The sequence below is a fragment of the Falco naumanni genome, chromosome 7 (assembly GCF_017639655.2).
Source record: "Falco naumanni isolate bFalNau1 chromosome 7, bFalNau1.pat, whole genome shotgun sequence".
NCBI classification, from domain to species: domain Eukaryota; kingdom Metazoa; phylum Chordata; class Aves; order Falconiformes; family Falconidae; genus Falco; species Falco naumanni.
The window spans coordinates 16,950,407-16,967,512 of NC_054060.1; the positions used below are offsets into that span (position 1 = coordinate 16,950,407).

A 17,106-nucleotide genomic window follows, 5' to 3' on the forward strand; every position below is an offset into this window, starting at 1 on the left:
CGCTCTTGCAATGCCTAGAGAGCACTGAGATCATCCCACTCCCATCACCTTTGCAAACAAAACAGCTTCTTGGCTTTAGAGGTGCAGCCATGTTGCAAAACATTCTCAATCCACTAAACTATTTCAAAATAACCATAATGTATTTGTTAACACACAGCATTTGATGGGAGAGAAAACTGCATTTGGTCATACATCTTCATCGCCTAATCTTATGCAACTTCTTTTGTGCTATTTTTATTTTGTGCCTTTTTTTTTTGTTTGCTATTTTATAGCATCTTCAGCCTCAAAAAATGCTGATGCTTCTTTTCCCCCCCCCCTCTTATTAACCCAGTCTTCCCGCCACTTAAAATTATGCACTTCTTGTTTCTACTAGGGATTTGTTGAAAGACTAACTTGATATTGCCTTCTTGTTGTAAGACGGGAAGCAATAAAACGTGTTCAGCAAAGGCAGTGGGATGGGGAGGGAGACCCGAGGAGTCCCCAGCCCCTGGCCCAGGAGAGGGGTAGGCACCCTGCGGGGCTGGAGGCTGCCAGGGAGGCTCAGTGCCCGGAATTATTGCGAACTTCACAAAGCAGTTTGCTTCCCATACCCAGGATGCTGCTCAAGAACAGTGCGTGTGAGTAATTTACAACAGCCTGAATCAACAGCTTTTTCCCTTAACACGATGCAGCCTTTAAAGCACTGCCACTGCCACCTTCTAGAAAGCTCCCAAACTCCTGAAAAGCTTATACCATACATGTAAATCGATTCTCCCTACTGAGTGAAAGGAGAAAAATAATGAAATAAAGAATTAAAAATTCACTTTCATCGTTCCCACTACAGAATGTTATGCTCCCACACCTGGTCTGTCTTCATCTTCACTGAATGTTTACGCCAGCCCTAAGAATCTACTTCATACAAAGACAATTTGTTCTTTGTAGGAAATATGGGGTTGTGTTTTGGTTTTTAGATTGAGCTTTATGAGTTTCATACACATTTGCTACTGTTTTCATTACAAAAGTGCAGTATAACTTTTATTATTTACATACTCTCTTCCCCACTCCCCCAAAAGATATGAATACTCATGAATTATTTGAAAAGGGAAAAATCCTTAAAACAGTGCTTCAGGATGTGCTCTCGCCATTCACAGAGCACTGTATATAACAGCAGCAGAGGCCAACAGAAAGGCAGTGGAGCAGCTGGGACAGGAGCAGCAGCAGCCATCATCTGAGCACTTGGATTGTTTGCTTGTTTCAGCCCTGCTACATCCACAACTCACAGGCGAAGAAACGTCTCAGTTAAAATGAAGGTGCATGCTAACAAGTGTATGAGCCAATGCAAGTACAAACCTACAGAGACTACAGAATAATTTCAAAATAATTAACCAGGATGTGACAATAGAAGCGCAGTATTAGAGTCAAGCAGTGCGCTCAGGATCAATGTCCTCTTTCCTTTCCGCTTGGTTTTTAAATAAAGGATTCCTTGTAAAACTTCATAAATAATATCCAAACTTACCACAGTGCACCTGTTCACAGAACTCTCTTTTATTAAAAAAAAACCAACACCAAACACAACAACAAAAATCCCAACGCTAAAAATCAAAACCCTGCCAGAAAGCAGAGAAGTTTTTTATTTTAATGCAAAGATGCTACGGTGTCAGACACAGCTGAAGACTGAATGCATACCACATTTTGCCCAGGTTTCCCCCCCTACCCCCAGCTATAGCAAGAGTTCCCCATCCTCAGTATTTCTGACGGGAAATTGCTTCCTCCTCATCACAGGAATTAACAGAATGCAAAGTAAATGTAACACAAAAGAGGAAAGCATTTAAATTTTGTCTAACAAAACAGGTTTCCTCACAAGGCTGGTTTCCTCTGGGCTACACAAAGCAACGTTTCATGATGCAAAAATGGCAGCAGCAGCCTTGTAAGACACAAATACTGTTAACTTCAGGTAGCAAATGCTGTGTAGCGGTTTCTAACTCTGTGATCTGTGCCAGCATGAAATGGGCACCTGTAATTTTTTCAGCTGAAACTGTACATTTTCTACTGTCTACAGAAGGAAAAGAGAAAGCAGAAAACAGATCACCATAGAAACTGGGTTACTACAGATAGCTGAACCTTCCTCATGACATAACCCTTCAGATATTAAAGTCATCCTATGAGCACTAAGCTGTAGCTTTTCATCACTAGCATCACTGCCTAGCCTTAAATCCCTGCCAAATAAAACACCTGGTAAAAAGAACAGGTGGGAGGAAAAAGAGAGATGTTCCTAATTATAAGTACTGAATCACTTCGCAACATTCTCACCTCATCAATTTAGCAGAATGATTTGCAAAATCAGATTTTCATTCTATCTTCTGTATAATCAGTTGATGTTAAAAAGCCATTGCTACCTAGCCTTTAGTGGGCTCCAACCCCACAGCAGAAAGCAAAGCACCACTGCTGATGGAGCCTCTCTCAGGAAATACATTACTCTAGTATCTCTACTATTCCTGTTTACTAGTATATAAGATCAAGTTTATGACTACATTAAAATAAGACTAAAATACGACAAACTTCTAGACACTGATTTAGAAATCAGCCTTCTAAAAAGGGAAGGGAATTCTAGCCTAAAAATGACAATAAATTCTAAAAATCTAGCACTGAAATGACAATTAAAATTACAGCTAGAATCAAATGACATTTAGTGAAATTGTGCCTTATTACAATCAATGAATATATGACTCGTTCTAATAGTTCAATGCAAATTTGGAACCACCAGAATAAAACTGCTGATAGGGGAGATAACAGTAAGATTTACCCAAGGAAAGGCAGTAATGAAATTTTAGGTAAATATTGTTACCTTTCATGTCACCCCAAGCTTACTAACAGTGTTTCAGTATTGATTTGGCTCTAACAAACTTAGCTTTCCTACCCAGGTAATAATGTACTCTCTCTGCAGGTGTGTTTCTGGCTCACTACTGATGACTTCTTATTCTCATCCGGAAGAGGCACGGGGAGGGCATGCAGCCCATCCTGCCGCGCTATGACACAGCCACACCATCACGCTGGCACTCTGGGCTGAAGGCAGCAGACAGCTATCTTCAGCTGGGCGTTCACAGGACTGCCACTTACTCCAAACAAGCTTAAAAAAACATCTGAATTAAAGTATAAGGCACACAGGTGAGATATCCTTGATTTCAGAAAGAAAACAATTAAATGCACATTGACAGGACAATTCCAAAATTCAGTTTCTTGCCTAGACTGTCTTCCAGCCACAGCAGACTAATGTAAAAAACTCCACCACCTCCAAAATCACATGGAAGAGTGGAATCATCATACTTTGTTCAAAGAAGGACAAGCTGGGCTGCTGAAAGGCAACGGCTTACTGATACCTATACTGTGCCTCTACAAGAGGCCAGAACAGGAAAAAAACACAGGGAGAAGTTTTCATTTTCTGCTGGTGGGTCGGAAAGCTAGCTGTATTACCACAGTTTTATGTAATAAGAAAATATAATAGGAAATGGCAGTATTCTCTCATACCTCATGATTTCATCTTAGGTCACATGAAGAAATCAGCAGACTATAATAATTATCAAATGAGACCATATGACTCACAAAGCCTCTCTTCTGAGATATTAACCTCTTGAAGTACTAATTGGCAATGCTGACAAAATGGAATTAGCTACGCAAGCGGCTCAGCAGTCGCTTCAGCAGTCAAATAGTTTTCTACTTCCATTGCACAATCACAAGTACTGCAGAAGGAGATACAGCTATCTTCCCAGCTTAACAGCTCTTTTGGTAAGAGCTGAAAGAGTTCATGAAATGATCTACATCCTAAAAAGAAAAGGGAAATTTCAACTCATAGAAAGCTGTCTGCAGTTCCTCAGCAAGATCTACTCATACAAGTGAACTTCTATGTTTTTCCCTTTGGCAGAGATCATCTATTAATTTATTTAGACAGCCTCAAAACCCACAGTCTTTCAGGTGTTAACCATGAAAAACCTATGAGAGGCATTGCCCTCCTACCTCTCAAGAATTACCCCTTTTTGGGGACAAATAAACCAGTTCATTGATGGCTGGACCAAGGAGATATAGTCAATTCTGGCATCACTAGCTGAAGCTGCCAATGGAACAGCAACAGGTGGTAAAAGTCAAAGCCAAATTTGACCAAAATCATTCAGCGTGAACCTGTGGCTAACAACAGGGCTCCCTGGAGAGAGCAGGCTGAATTATTAGGCTGGAAAAAGCATCTATCCTAGCGAGAAATGACAACAAAACAGAACACAAAGTCATAAAAGTTCACGCAACAGAAGCGTTGAACTTATCTATGCAAAATGCAAACTTACTAGAAAATTGTATCTGAGCTGTGGGATTTCCTTGGATTGGGTTGCTCTGAAAACATAATTTGATGCTATTAAAATAATTTCCTTTCAGCTTTATATTTTCCCCTATACTTGGTTCACAGTGCCACCACCATGGATGATAATACTGAACCTAGAAACACTTGAAACAGAAACCTTCAGCTTTTATATTAACAACATCAGCAGATGCATGGCCAGGTGAGTAACAGGTCGAACACAAGTCTTAACTTGACCAACCTGGATCCCCTACAAAGAGATCCTGATCAGTCACACATGAGGCAGGAGGAGGTCCCACTTCTTCCACTGCTGAAACCGCGAAAATTTCTGCTGTCTGTCCTGCGATACAGAGGCAGTCCCAAGGAAACACTGCACTGCTCTTAACAAAGAGCTGCTGCCGGTTGCAGCTTGACAAGACAAGACTTTACTCTCCTTTCATAAAAATACCAAGTAACCAGGGAGGATTGGAAAGCAGAGCATTTCCATGACAAGCAGGCTGCTGCAAAACCTCTGACCAACTCATCTAAATTCTTCTTGCAGCCTGGAGGAAACAGTATCACTAACTTTGCAAAAGAATCGAAAAAAAATTATCAATTTTCTTAAAGACAGTAACATCCTTTTGGCATGGAGCATATTTTTGGCCTTGCTGCTCAGCAACAGCCATTTACATACCTCTTTTACAGTTTAAGGCCTGATATTTAGAAAGCATTCATTTTAAAAAAACATTTATAACATGATACATAGTGCGGAAAATATCCTGACAGTTTGTATTCATGTTCCAAATGTATTAATGTTGCAAAAAATGATCTCATGTAGTTAGTTTACCTAATAAGAAGATCAGAAGCCCCATGTTACCCTGACTGGTGGGAATTCCCTGATGAGGCACAGCAGAGCTCCCAAACAGCATCCAGGGGACAGTGGTGACCCAGGCTCTGAGCTCCACCCTAGGACACCACCACTACCAACTTGCTAATTTCCTTCTGACACTGGGTTTGCAAATTTGGGTCAAAGCGCCTGCAGCACGCAAGGTTAGGCAGGTAAGGCACCGCATCCTTCACCGCGCACAAGGGAACTCCTTGAACCGCAGCTCAATGACAAATATCTCTTGCACTTGAGTATTTCATCTACTAATACATTTGAATCCTAAAGTCCTTTTTTTCCTGTCTTTCTTTTTCTTTCCTTCAAGCATTTTTATAAGGCATCTTTGCATTTAGGACCTGATGACCTGTAACAACAAAACAACTTGTACATTGTGTGCCAAACATGCCTCGATTGTACAAGGTACAACCAAAAATTATCAGCACCCCACAAAGAATCAGTGCAGCAAGTTTTACTTCTTCAACCACCGGAAAAATGTCCATTGACTTATATTTACCTGAAATTTCACCTTATTTCAAAGTGATGCAAAAAATGTTAAACCTGCAACAGTGTGTATATATATATACATGCTACTACAGGCAACTTTGATCAACAAACAGAAATGTAAATGTTTTTATTTCTTTACATTTTAAAATTATTAGCAACCTTTCCACTGAAATTCAGAGAAAATTATGACCCTGAAAATCTACACACTGGGCCTGACATCGAGGCAGAAAACTCTGTTTTACTTTTAACTATCAAATCTATCAAAGAACAGTTATATTCCCAGATTGTAGTTGATATGGGTTTTGTAAGAAACATCTTTAAGGAGTTAAAACAAATTAAACATTTTAAAGTTGTCATTTTCTTAATCTTTAAAAACATAGCTTTCTGCATTTTACGTTATTGTACTTGACCTTCTCTTCAAAATGTTGTAAGAAGGGAGACAGATCTGGTTTACACCCTGTCATTAGTAACCCAGACAAGACTTGAGCTATCAAAATATTGCTCACTCAGCCCCCTAATGAGGGAATGAGCATTTGTCAGCTCCTGTTGTATTTCACAGACCACCTTTCACAGGGTCTCCTCCGCCCTCCCCAAGCAGCCATTCACAGCCAGCGGCCAGGGCTTCCATCTCGTACTCAGTGACTTACTCAGCGACTTACTCAGCTTGTGATGCCAGTAGTACCCGCCACTGAAAACCTCACCACGGCGATGGGAAGTCACATGCAGCACCACCTGGGTACACCACGAATTTGCCCACATGAAGCTTCTGACAGAGCTTAAGGCTGTATTATCCATTACAGCAAAACAAAAGACGTTTCACAGAGTGTCACACAAAGACTGGGACAGACGCTGGCCTGGCCAGTGTGCTGGAAGGGATGCACAGCTACATCCTTCCCTGCATCCCCAATTTCTATTTCTAGGCTTCCTGTCAACAACCCTTCCTCAGATTGTTGGTGACAAGCTGGAACTCTTGTAAAGTGATGCTTCTTCAGTGTTACGCTTTCACACTGCTAAGTGAAAGTGTCTGCAATTTTTATGTCAATTTTTAAGTAAATACTGAAGGCAGCCCTTTTCCTTTATCCAGGCCCTTGTCAAAGGGATGTGAGCTCACTGCATTTTTACTCTGACAGCATGTAATTTGTAACTAGTACCAAGAATTAAATGTCTAAAGAAGTATGCATTACTATAAATCAAAAAACTTAAGTACATTGTTATAAGTAAGATGTGAATGCAGCAAAGTTGTTGGGTTTTTTTAATAAAATCTCAGTCAGGAATACACTGAGATGTCAAAGGAATGAACGTGGCTCTGAAAGACCTTCAAGAAAGACAGCAATTACAGCTAGAGCAAAACCACCAATGTTTTGGTCACTACTCGAGACACAGAATAACTGAATAACCACAAGAAGATCAGCGGAAATGCCAAGCAGAACCGTGACGCCTACCCCAGACGGAGCAACAGGAACATATTCTGATTCATGTAAAACTTCATTTGAGGTCATATACACACAGAGAGGCATACGCTGTATTGCATTTTGATCCATACCACCAAAACGATGGCCAACACTGAATTATATGCTAGTGATTTCAAAAAGAATTTAATTACAAGTCTGCCTTAAAACACCTAATTCATCCAACCTGAAAAACATGTTACAAGGGTTGTAGAAGAGTGGCCACAAGAAATATAAGGACAAATGAAACAGCTACAGCCATCCCCTGAATATTAAGCTAATGAAACATGTCGTGTCGAAAAAAATAGTATTAGGAAAAGGATGCACGATTTTGTGTCTGTGTGCTTACAGTGAATTTTGTGGGTATATTAAAAAATTCTCCAATTCAAAAAATTTTCAAAAGCCAGTACTTCAGGAATACACACAAAAAAACCTTCACCATGTCGTGATTAACTTCATGGGTGCCTGAATTTAAGATCCAAGAAAACAAATACTATGAGGGCAAATGAAAGAAGCTGTTGTATGATCTTGTTTCAACTCTAAGATGATGCAAATCATAATATAGACTTCACAGCATAATTAACTAAATGCTGAAATAAGTATTGTTTCCAGAGCACTGGTACAAATTCAGTCAAGACCCTCCTGTTTCTTATATATTTTTACACGCCGATATCACACAACGAAATGTTGGATTTCATTTTCTGAAGTTCTTAAATGGATTTAAGACCTTACAGAAGCCTTTTATAATTCTCTTCCCCAAAGCTTCTAGAAACCTCACCCACAGGAGACAGGCAGGGTAACTGAATCGTTTCTCGCACCGCACAGCACAGCCCAAGTCTCGCTGGGGGACAGAAGGGGCTCATGGCGCTGGCTGCAGCTGGCTGCGCGTCCTGGGCTCATGCAGGCAGAAAGAGAAGGCACTGTCTTTTGTCTCAGCGCCCCTGCTTCAGCAGGGCCATCTGCATCACTGCCATGAGATTATTTGGTGTATCGAGCACTCGCTTTGGCAGGAAGGGAAAATAAAGGGCTCTATTGATCAGACAGATGCACTGCGCCGTGCCGTGCTACAGCGCTGGAGTTCGAAACAAGAAGTTATTAAGAAAAAAGTAGTGGAGCCATAACTGATCACCTAGCTCACAGAGGTGAAATAAGGCTAAATTTTCTGGTATCTGTAAAACATGTGGAGTACGGACAATCACTGACTTCACTGTGAAAGTTTAATTTAAAAGTTAACAATTAAAGATATTTGGTATAAACTTTTGATAGTTGACAAGGCTGTACTTTTCTGAGCATCCCTCTGTAAAGCTGAGCTCAAGTCCAAACAGAATTCTTTTTATTTAATCCTAGCCCCACAAAAAAAAAGTCACATTGAAAGTAAAACACCTGCTTGAGGTTCTAAAAGTAAAAAATGAACTGATCATTTTTTGTTAGAACAACACAGAGGCCCCAGGCTGAGATGTAGTTAGATCACCAAAACAGAACTTTTACTGACTTGACTTATTCAGGGAAAACTAGTTTTATACTCAGCTACCCAGAACACAACTGTCATTACGGTCAAGTCCTCAATACAGACTTTTTTTCCTGCCATATTATAACAAGCAACCTGGCATCAGTGAAGCACACCTAATAAAGCTATGTTTAGTCCCACCATTTTTTCATGGGAAATTAACAGTAATGTCCCCATGCAAGGAAACCAGAATGACTTGGTATCTCCAGAGGTCCCTGCCAACGCTGACCACCCTGCAATCTTGTGACCCAGCAAGTTCTAACTTAAAACCAGCGAGCAGAGTTAAACCTCCCAAAGAGCCCTCCGCAAGTGTTGGGCAAAGCTGTGAAAGCAGAACCAGGGTTAACGGCCACAGTGCTGCTCTCAGGAACATTGCAGCCGAAGCAGCTGCGTTTCTCCCCCTGCCACCTTCAGCCCTGCCCTGGTAAATTCCCGGGCAAAAAGTGCACACAAGTCGCTGGGCGCAGCTGGGCTGCGAGCACCGCCGGGACCCGAGCACTGCCCCGTCCAGCTCATGTCATTAGTGCAATTCTAACCTTGATTACCGTGAGAAATCAGGGAAGACACCGCTGTGTTGGAGAGGGGAGTGAAATTAGAACCTTTCAGGCTAGCTGGAAATTGTATACCATATTTAGCCTTAGAGAGACTACTCCACTCCTTTTCTCCACAAGCATTATCTATTTGATTGTTTGCAAAAAGTTTATATTGCCTTCCTATTTCCAATATATAAGATTGTCACAAGGAAGAAGTGCATGCTGACATGAAATTCTAACAACTTCTGCAAATGCTTCTCCACATATAAGATTTTTCTAATTTCCTAAACAATGAAATTACTGTCTGGTATGTTTGAAAAAAGGCATCTTTATATATCTTCAGATCCTAAGTCAAAACTCTACTTACTTTAAACCTTTATTATTAATAAACTATTATATTTATAAGCTATTATATGATTGGCTATATAGCCTTCACCTATGTTAAAACCAAGAAAACAACAAAACATATTCTACTTACTTTAACATACATATAGTCTAAACCATCTATTTCCATCCCGTATCTCTTGTAACACAGATTTTCAGCACTTTCGGAGGCTGTTGGCGTTTCCTTTCCAGGCAAAATAGGCTCGATCTCCATGTACGCTTCTTGTATTAGCATACACTAACTCATAAGGCAACTTGGGAATCTCTCTGATTTCCTCAGCAAAACAACTGAGGTCATCTGCTTTAAAGATACTCATGAATAATCCATGGAGTCTGCAGAAAGTAACGTGTGACAAGCCATGTTGGGGCAATGAATTCCTGCATTGTTAGACCAACTCATAGTATTTTTAGGTTATGCCTCTGGCTCTACAAAGAGCAAGAGTGTCCTCCTGTAAATTACAAAGTAATCTCAAAATTCTCTTGTCTTATGATAATCAAACAGAAGAACTCACAGACACCATCCGTAATTGCAGCAAGACTTCATGGCTCCTGGCATTTTTGCCCAACTACCTTTTTGTTGAGACACATCACTCCTGAGCTTTAAGGTGGTGATCCTTGATTATTTAACCAGCTTTCTTGGGCACCTCTTCCCAACAGGGCTTTACCCCATGGTACTCTACTGAGCAGACACCTGAAGAGGCCAAAATCAGCTCTCCCAAAGTCTAGGGTAGCGATTTTGCTGTGCACCCTCCTTGCTGCCCTAAGGATCTTGAACCCCACCATTTCACAGTCACTGCAGCCAAGGCTGCCCTGGAGCACCACACTCCCCACCAGTCCCTCCTTGTCGGTGAGAACAAGGTCCAGTGTGGCCCCTCTCCTCTTCGGCTCCTCTGTCACTTGGAGAAGGAAGTTATCATCAATGCATCCCAGGACCCCCCTGGATTGCCTATGCCCTGCTGTGCTGTCCCTCCAACAGATATCAGGGGGTTGAAGTCCCCCATGAGGACCAGGGCTTGCGAAGGTGAGGCTGCTCCTATCTGTCTATAGACAGATAGGCCTCATCTGCTAGGTCTTCCTGCCTGTATCAGACCCCCACAATAATGTCACCTGTCCCTGCCTTCACTTTAACCCTGCCCCATAAGCTCTCTGTGGGCTCCTCATCCCTGCCCAGGCATACAGCTCCGTGCACTCCAGCTGGTCGCTGACACAGAGCTCAGCACCCCCTTCTCACCTCCCCTCCCTGCTCCTTCCTAAAAAGCCTGTGTATCCTTCCATTCCGGCACTCCACAGGTACCATCCCATGCCTCTGGTGATGCCAGTAAGATCACAGCCCTGCAGGCATGTGCGTTCTCTTAACTCCTCGTGTTTATTCCCCATCTACCTGCATTTGCGAGGAGGCATTTATGTCGGGCCAGATGAAACTGACTGACTTGACACGTCACACGTTATTTCCCCCCTGTCTTACCTACTACAAAGACAGAATGAGAGCTCTTCAAAGCAACGCTGCTTTAGGCTTTACATTTAATTTTAAAGTGAGGGCTCTCATCAGACCACAACGTAAGTAAGTAGCCTGGAAGAGTCTGCTCTCAACCATCCCCGCTGTCTCCTAAGAGCCAAATAACTTCAGCAAACCACTTCTCCTGCTAATTACTGGCAGCAGCTTTTATTCTGTGTGAATTACCCTGACAGCCCTTCCTACACTCATACCCGAAGCAAGGTTAAAAGGCAAAAATGAAGACTTGGTGAGTGATGAGGGGAATGCAACAGCTTTCAAGATCTTCAGAAAATAACCACAATTTTCACCAAACAGCGTGGAAGTAACAGACTGAAAGACAACCCTGCAGGCACAGCTGCATTCTGCACTCCTGACTGCCTCTGCTCCAGTTTAATCTTCATACCGCTCCCTCAGACCCTTCACCAGCATGGTGACTTCTCATTCATACCAGCTTATCTGATGCTAGGTTTGTACCTACTTCTCCCTTACAATTTTAAGAAGCTTTACCCCAGCCTTGAGTACCTCCATGCCATTTATTATTCAGGGAAAGATCCGTGACAATTCTTGCTATTGTACCCGATTAACAGGCCAAAGAAATTAAATCCATGCCACTAAGGAGAACAGATGGTGTAAAGACACAAGATCTCTGCCATTGTAAGTAATCCATTTCCAACTTCTTCAGAATTTGCATTAAATTTCACAGATACTGACATCAGAACTTGGGTCAATATCTGCAATCCACACAAATTCAGTAGGAGTAAAATCTTTAAACTTTATTAGTAGTGCCTACAGTTTCCTGGGCTTACATTCCAGCTGCTTAATGCCCAGAATTCAGCAAGATGGGCACTCCTCTAATGTAACTGCACCAAGTACTTATCTGCTTTTTACAAACAAACAAAAAAAACCCCACAAACCTTTTAGCCAGCACTGTTCTCCTCTTTACATTATATTTGTATATAAATAGACAGAAACAAAACTACTGAATACTGCAATTAACTGAGCTATATTGTGAAAAGTGCAGGTTATAACCCGGATGGCCAGGAACAGGAAGACCCCAAAATCATCAGGATCATCAGCTCGATAATGCTGGTGCTTTTCACATTTGTGCAGTGCTGGGAAGTTCAGGTTATCCATCTCACACAGTATTTCACAGGAGGCTGCTGCCTGTAGCAAACCGAGAAAGTGGGCTATGCTAAAAGATGATGAGTGAAACTGTTACCTCCCTGAGATGGTGGGAGACCTGAAAGCGAAAACTACTCCTGAAAATACACTCTTGCTATTAAATACTAAAATTGGGTGTTAAGTAGACAGGCCCTAACTTATTGCAACAATGCATACACAGAGCTTAACACAAAGAACTTGATGACATCCCTAGGATATGTTTCCCCTTGTTTTCCTACACAAATTATTGTGAGCAGGTATACGACAGCAAAGTTATTTCCCTGCAGTAAGAGGAAATAAGAGAATAAAAGGTGCAATCTTTCAGATTTACATGCTTGATTTCAAAGCATAAAATTAAGCAATGTGATTACTCACATGGAATAAAGATAAATCTTTGCAGGATCAGGCTTAAGCAAACCCAGGGTTAAGCAGAGCCAAGCAACACGGAGAGTGAAGAGGAAATGATGCAGTCCTAAGCAAAGGGTGGCACTGGCACAGGAGTGAAAGCACTCTTCTCTGCCAGGAAAGTCACTAAAAGCCTTGCTATTAGCATTAGTAAACAGGGCCTTAGCAACCCAATCATACAACTCCCCATCCTGGATGCAGCTCAGAAGTAAAGCCAACAAAAGGAAAAAGTTACTGTGCAAAGAGCCTTTGAATTCAACATAGTGTGAATTTTCTCTGTCTCCCATGACCTTTATGTAACAGGTTTAATGTTGTACCTAATGCATTTCTACTTACTTAAAGGTTTTCCTACCAATTTAAACCAATCAAACTCTCAGGAGCATCACCGCCAAAACAAAAACATACATCTGTTGTGGCGTGTCATGAGTGGGGTTATGATCTATGAAAATAACTCAAGTAGAAAGTCATAGCTTGAGGAAAGAGTCAAAGTCACAGACATGACAAAAACTTCTAAGAACCATGGGTTTATTCTGACCTTAACACCATGTTTTCTGCAACAAGAACCACCTAGTATTAAGGGAAAATAGTAAGTTCTTCCTTGCTGTTTCAGCAGCAGAGAAGACAAGCAGAAGTTGCACACTGCTGCTTCAACTTGTTCGAGTAGTTTGCTAATGAAGCACCAGGAACAACAGCCTTGCCCGAAAGCCGTTTCTTGGCCCTGGCCCAACTGTACAAATACTCACTATCTGAGTCAAGCACGATACACACAACAGTAAACACTGCTCTACTACAGCAAGCACAAAATTAGATCACAGATAACCTCTGCACCCTCAATCACACAAAAGAAAACCTGACCAAGTAAAGGAGTTCAGAATCTGCTCATCCCTAACTTCATACATGCAAACCAAGCTAAGTTGACTTTAATCAAGAGGCGTAAAACAAACCATCGCCTCTTATTAAGATGCTGCTTGACAGTGCCAAGTGAAACTGGGTCTATCATCTTCCCCTTGCCAAGATGCCTTTTAAACCAGCAATGTCTGTACAGATGCCTGTATATACACGCAGGTGTCAAAAATTCCAATAATATAAGCAAGACTTCAAATAGTTAAATATTTGGTTTGTGTACGCCTTGTGTTTTCAAGTAACGAAATCTGAATTCAATGGATGTCCCTGCAGGACACCCCAAGTGGCTGGCTCCTCCAAGGTCTGCTTCAGAGGCTGTTCTGACTTGCCAGAAATCCAGGCAGCATCCCGCTGGTACCCACAGGACAGCAGACTTGCCAGCTGTGCACTGCTTTTCCCTGTCATGGTTTAACCCCAGCCAGCAACTCAGCCCCACGCAGCCACTCGCTCACTCCCCCCAGTGGGATGGGGGTGAGAACGGAAAGGGTAAAAGTGAGAAAGCTCGTGGGTTGAGATAAAGACAGTTTAATAGCAAAGCAAAAGCCGCGCACACAAGCAAAGCAAAACAAGGAATTCATTCACCGCTTCCCAGCGGCAGGCGGGTGTTCGGCCATCCCCAGGACAGCAGCGCTCCATCACAGGTAACAGTTACCTGGGAAGACAAACACCACCATTCCAAACGTCCCCCCCTTCCTTCTTCCCCCAACTTTATATGCTAAGCATGATGTTCTATGGCACGGAATACCCCTTCGGCTAGTCCAGGTCCCAGCTGTGTCCCCTCGCAATGTCCGGTGCCCCTCCAGCCCTCTCACTGTCAGGGCCCGAGAACCTGAGAAGTCCCTGACTCAGCATAAGCATTACTTAGCAACAACTAAAAACATCAGCCTGTTAGCTTATCTATGTTATTCTCACACCAAATCCAAAACACAGCACTGCACCTTAGTGCACTAAGAAGATTACCTCTATCCCAGGACATTCCCTCACAGCTGAAACACCATCTACAATTAATCTTACTATCACTTCTTGCTTTTTTAAATCCTATTAAAAACTGACCATCCAGAAACAGTGAAACCTTGTGATACTGGACGTTTCTGTGACTTCCTCCAATTCAACTGGTTCAATGAGCAAATTTCAATAACAAAAATGCTTTCTTTAGTCCTGCAGAGATTAAACAATGGGTCTCATTAAAGACAGGCAGAAATTACTTTGTTATGAGAACACATGGAGAGGATTAAACTCCCAAAGACCCCATGAGGAGACCCTAGCAGCCAGGTACATCTGCCTGACTGGCCGCCTATCCCTTCCAACTCAACCCAGCGCTCTGTGGCTCACCAAAAGATAATGATGGTCATTGCACACATTTCCTGACATAGCAGGAGCTCAACAGCACTTTATCTGGTGATTTATTTATCTAAAAAATAATAGTAATCCATTACCTAAGCCATCTGGCTCATGCTATAAAATCGCTGCAGTAGAAACAGACTGCAAGTAATCAGTGACAGCTCAATGTACAGACATTACTATTCTGCAAGGATTGCCGATGACAGTTTGGGGGTGATACCACATAATCCACCAAAATTATTAGGTAAATGTTTTAACATTAAACAATAACTCAAAGAATTAAACAAATAAGACCAATTATTATAAATGGGACCTTCACAACTATTCTTTACATGTAACAAAGAATTCACACAACTTTCAAGATTATGTCTACAGAAAAAAAAATACCTATTTTTTAATATAAAGCTTTGATCTCTTTCTCCCCCCCTAAGTAGCTCCTAACGATGCTACACTTTCAGCGTTCTGTTAGACCTACAGGAAATGCCCTCCCAAAAACTGTTTGTGGGCTGTGAGAAGCTTTCCCGAACAGCTTGGTACCTCTCCAGCCCCACTGACCTGCCCAGGGTGGTATTATTTCCTCCTCCGGACACACTCAGTGCCCAGGGGAGCAGCTCTTGGCACAGACCGGCCTCTGACTCACACCACCACTCACTTTGCTTCCCAACGTTCACAGTTTCTTTTAACGAGAGTAATGGATTGTTGACATGTCATGAAACTGCCATTAGAAAGCTAGTTTTCTGTTAGGCTGACGTGGTTGGCATTCGACTACAAGAAATTTTTTTTTTTTACAAAAACATAATAAAATGTCAAGGTTAGGTTAAACCAAGTATTGTTAGACTGCCGAGTAATTACATCCCCAGCACCTTCAATTTAAAGGCAAGAATAAAGTTGGTGCACACAGTTGTGAGTTGTCACTGGCAGAATTGCCACCATGCTTATTCCAGTGACACAGCACGTCCCCAAAGCAGAAAAGCAACTGAAATATCCCCTTTCTGCTGCTGCATTAGATTTTTAGAAGAGGCAGAGACAGTTATAAAATGCACTGTAAAGGCTCACTGTCATTTGCAGAAGTAATTGTTTGACAGCACATATCTGACTTCCGCAACAGCCTCCCTGCTCTGAGCCGCACCGCACGGGTCCGACTCCAAAGCAGAGCAGCACACCCAGGTTGTGGTGGAGATGAACAACTCCCACCTCTGCATTACCGGGCAGCACTGCTCTCGGGGAACAAAGCAGCGACCTACTGAGACAACTGGTTACTGTTTAACATGCAGAAAACACTTATGTCACATCCAATAGTTTGGACAGCAATATACAAGACTACATAATTAAGGCTGCTTTTTTTTAACCCCCAAGAAAAACCCAGTAATAAGCACAGACATAGGGAAACACGGTTACATTTTGTGTCTTATACTCAGGTTGGTTCTTGCTGTACTTCCCTCCCCATGTACCATTAACGCACCCAAGAGCCACAACCTGGTCAGAATCTGCCTTTTGCCATTTTCGCTTGCAAGGGCCCAGCACAACTGAAGGGGAAGACCAAGTCTCCTAACACCCTGGCTTCCCACCGAAGCAGCTGCCCGCAGACACCCCCAGGAAAGCAAGAAAGGGCTCCTTGCAACGCTGGGGACCACACAAGCAGGTTTTTTGTTCTATGCAGTTCCCTCTGACACTTCCCTAACTCAGTTTACAGCTTACAAACCCTCAAACTGAACCATTTCAGGGAGAGGGCAGCAGGACTGAAGGTCAGGCTACTGAGTTCAGCCTGCCCAGACTGTACTCTCCAGCAAAAACCATTTACTGATTCCTCTGTGTTCCAAGGAATATTTCCATTCACGCAAACTGAAATTAGATTAGGCCCTAAATTAGGAGCAGGCTAGCTGAAACTAGCTGCCCTTAATCTCAAAGATACTGGAAACGGAGGAACACATTGTTAGCAACAAGAATAAAAATAAATTAATGCCTGACTGAATGGATAAATACATAAATAAGTCCATTGCACACAGCCACACAAAACTGAAACAGAAATCCCAAGAGGGCAAAGCAGCATGCTCTAGCAAAGCACAGCGTGAAACAGAAACAACTCAAACTCAGGGAAAAAGGAGAACAAAAATGACTGATGTTAACTCTTCACTCTGACTTTAAAAGAGGTGGCATAAACACAGTGTCTGATCTGCTTCATCAATTTTCATGTACAGGCAATGAGACCATGTGCTGGGGGTTGGTTTTACACACCTGAAAA

General features: G+C 42.2%; 1 protein-coding gene across 15 annotated transcripts in view; it reads right to left on the reverse strand.

Annotated features, from left to right (window-relative positions):
- Positions 1-17,106, reverse strand: part of MYO5A (myosin VA) — a 103,310-nt gene that overhangs the window by 82,847 nt on the left and 3,357 nt on the right. The gene's annotated exons all lie outside the window — the stretch shown is intronic.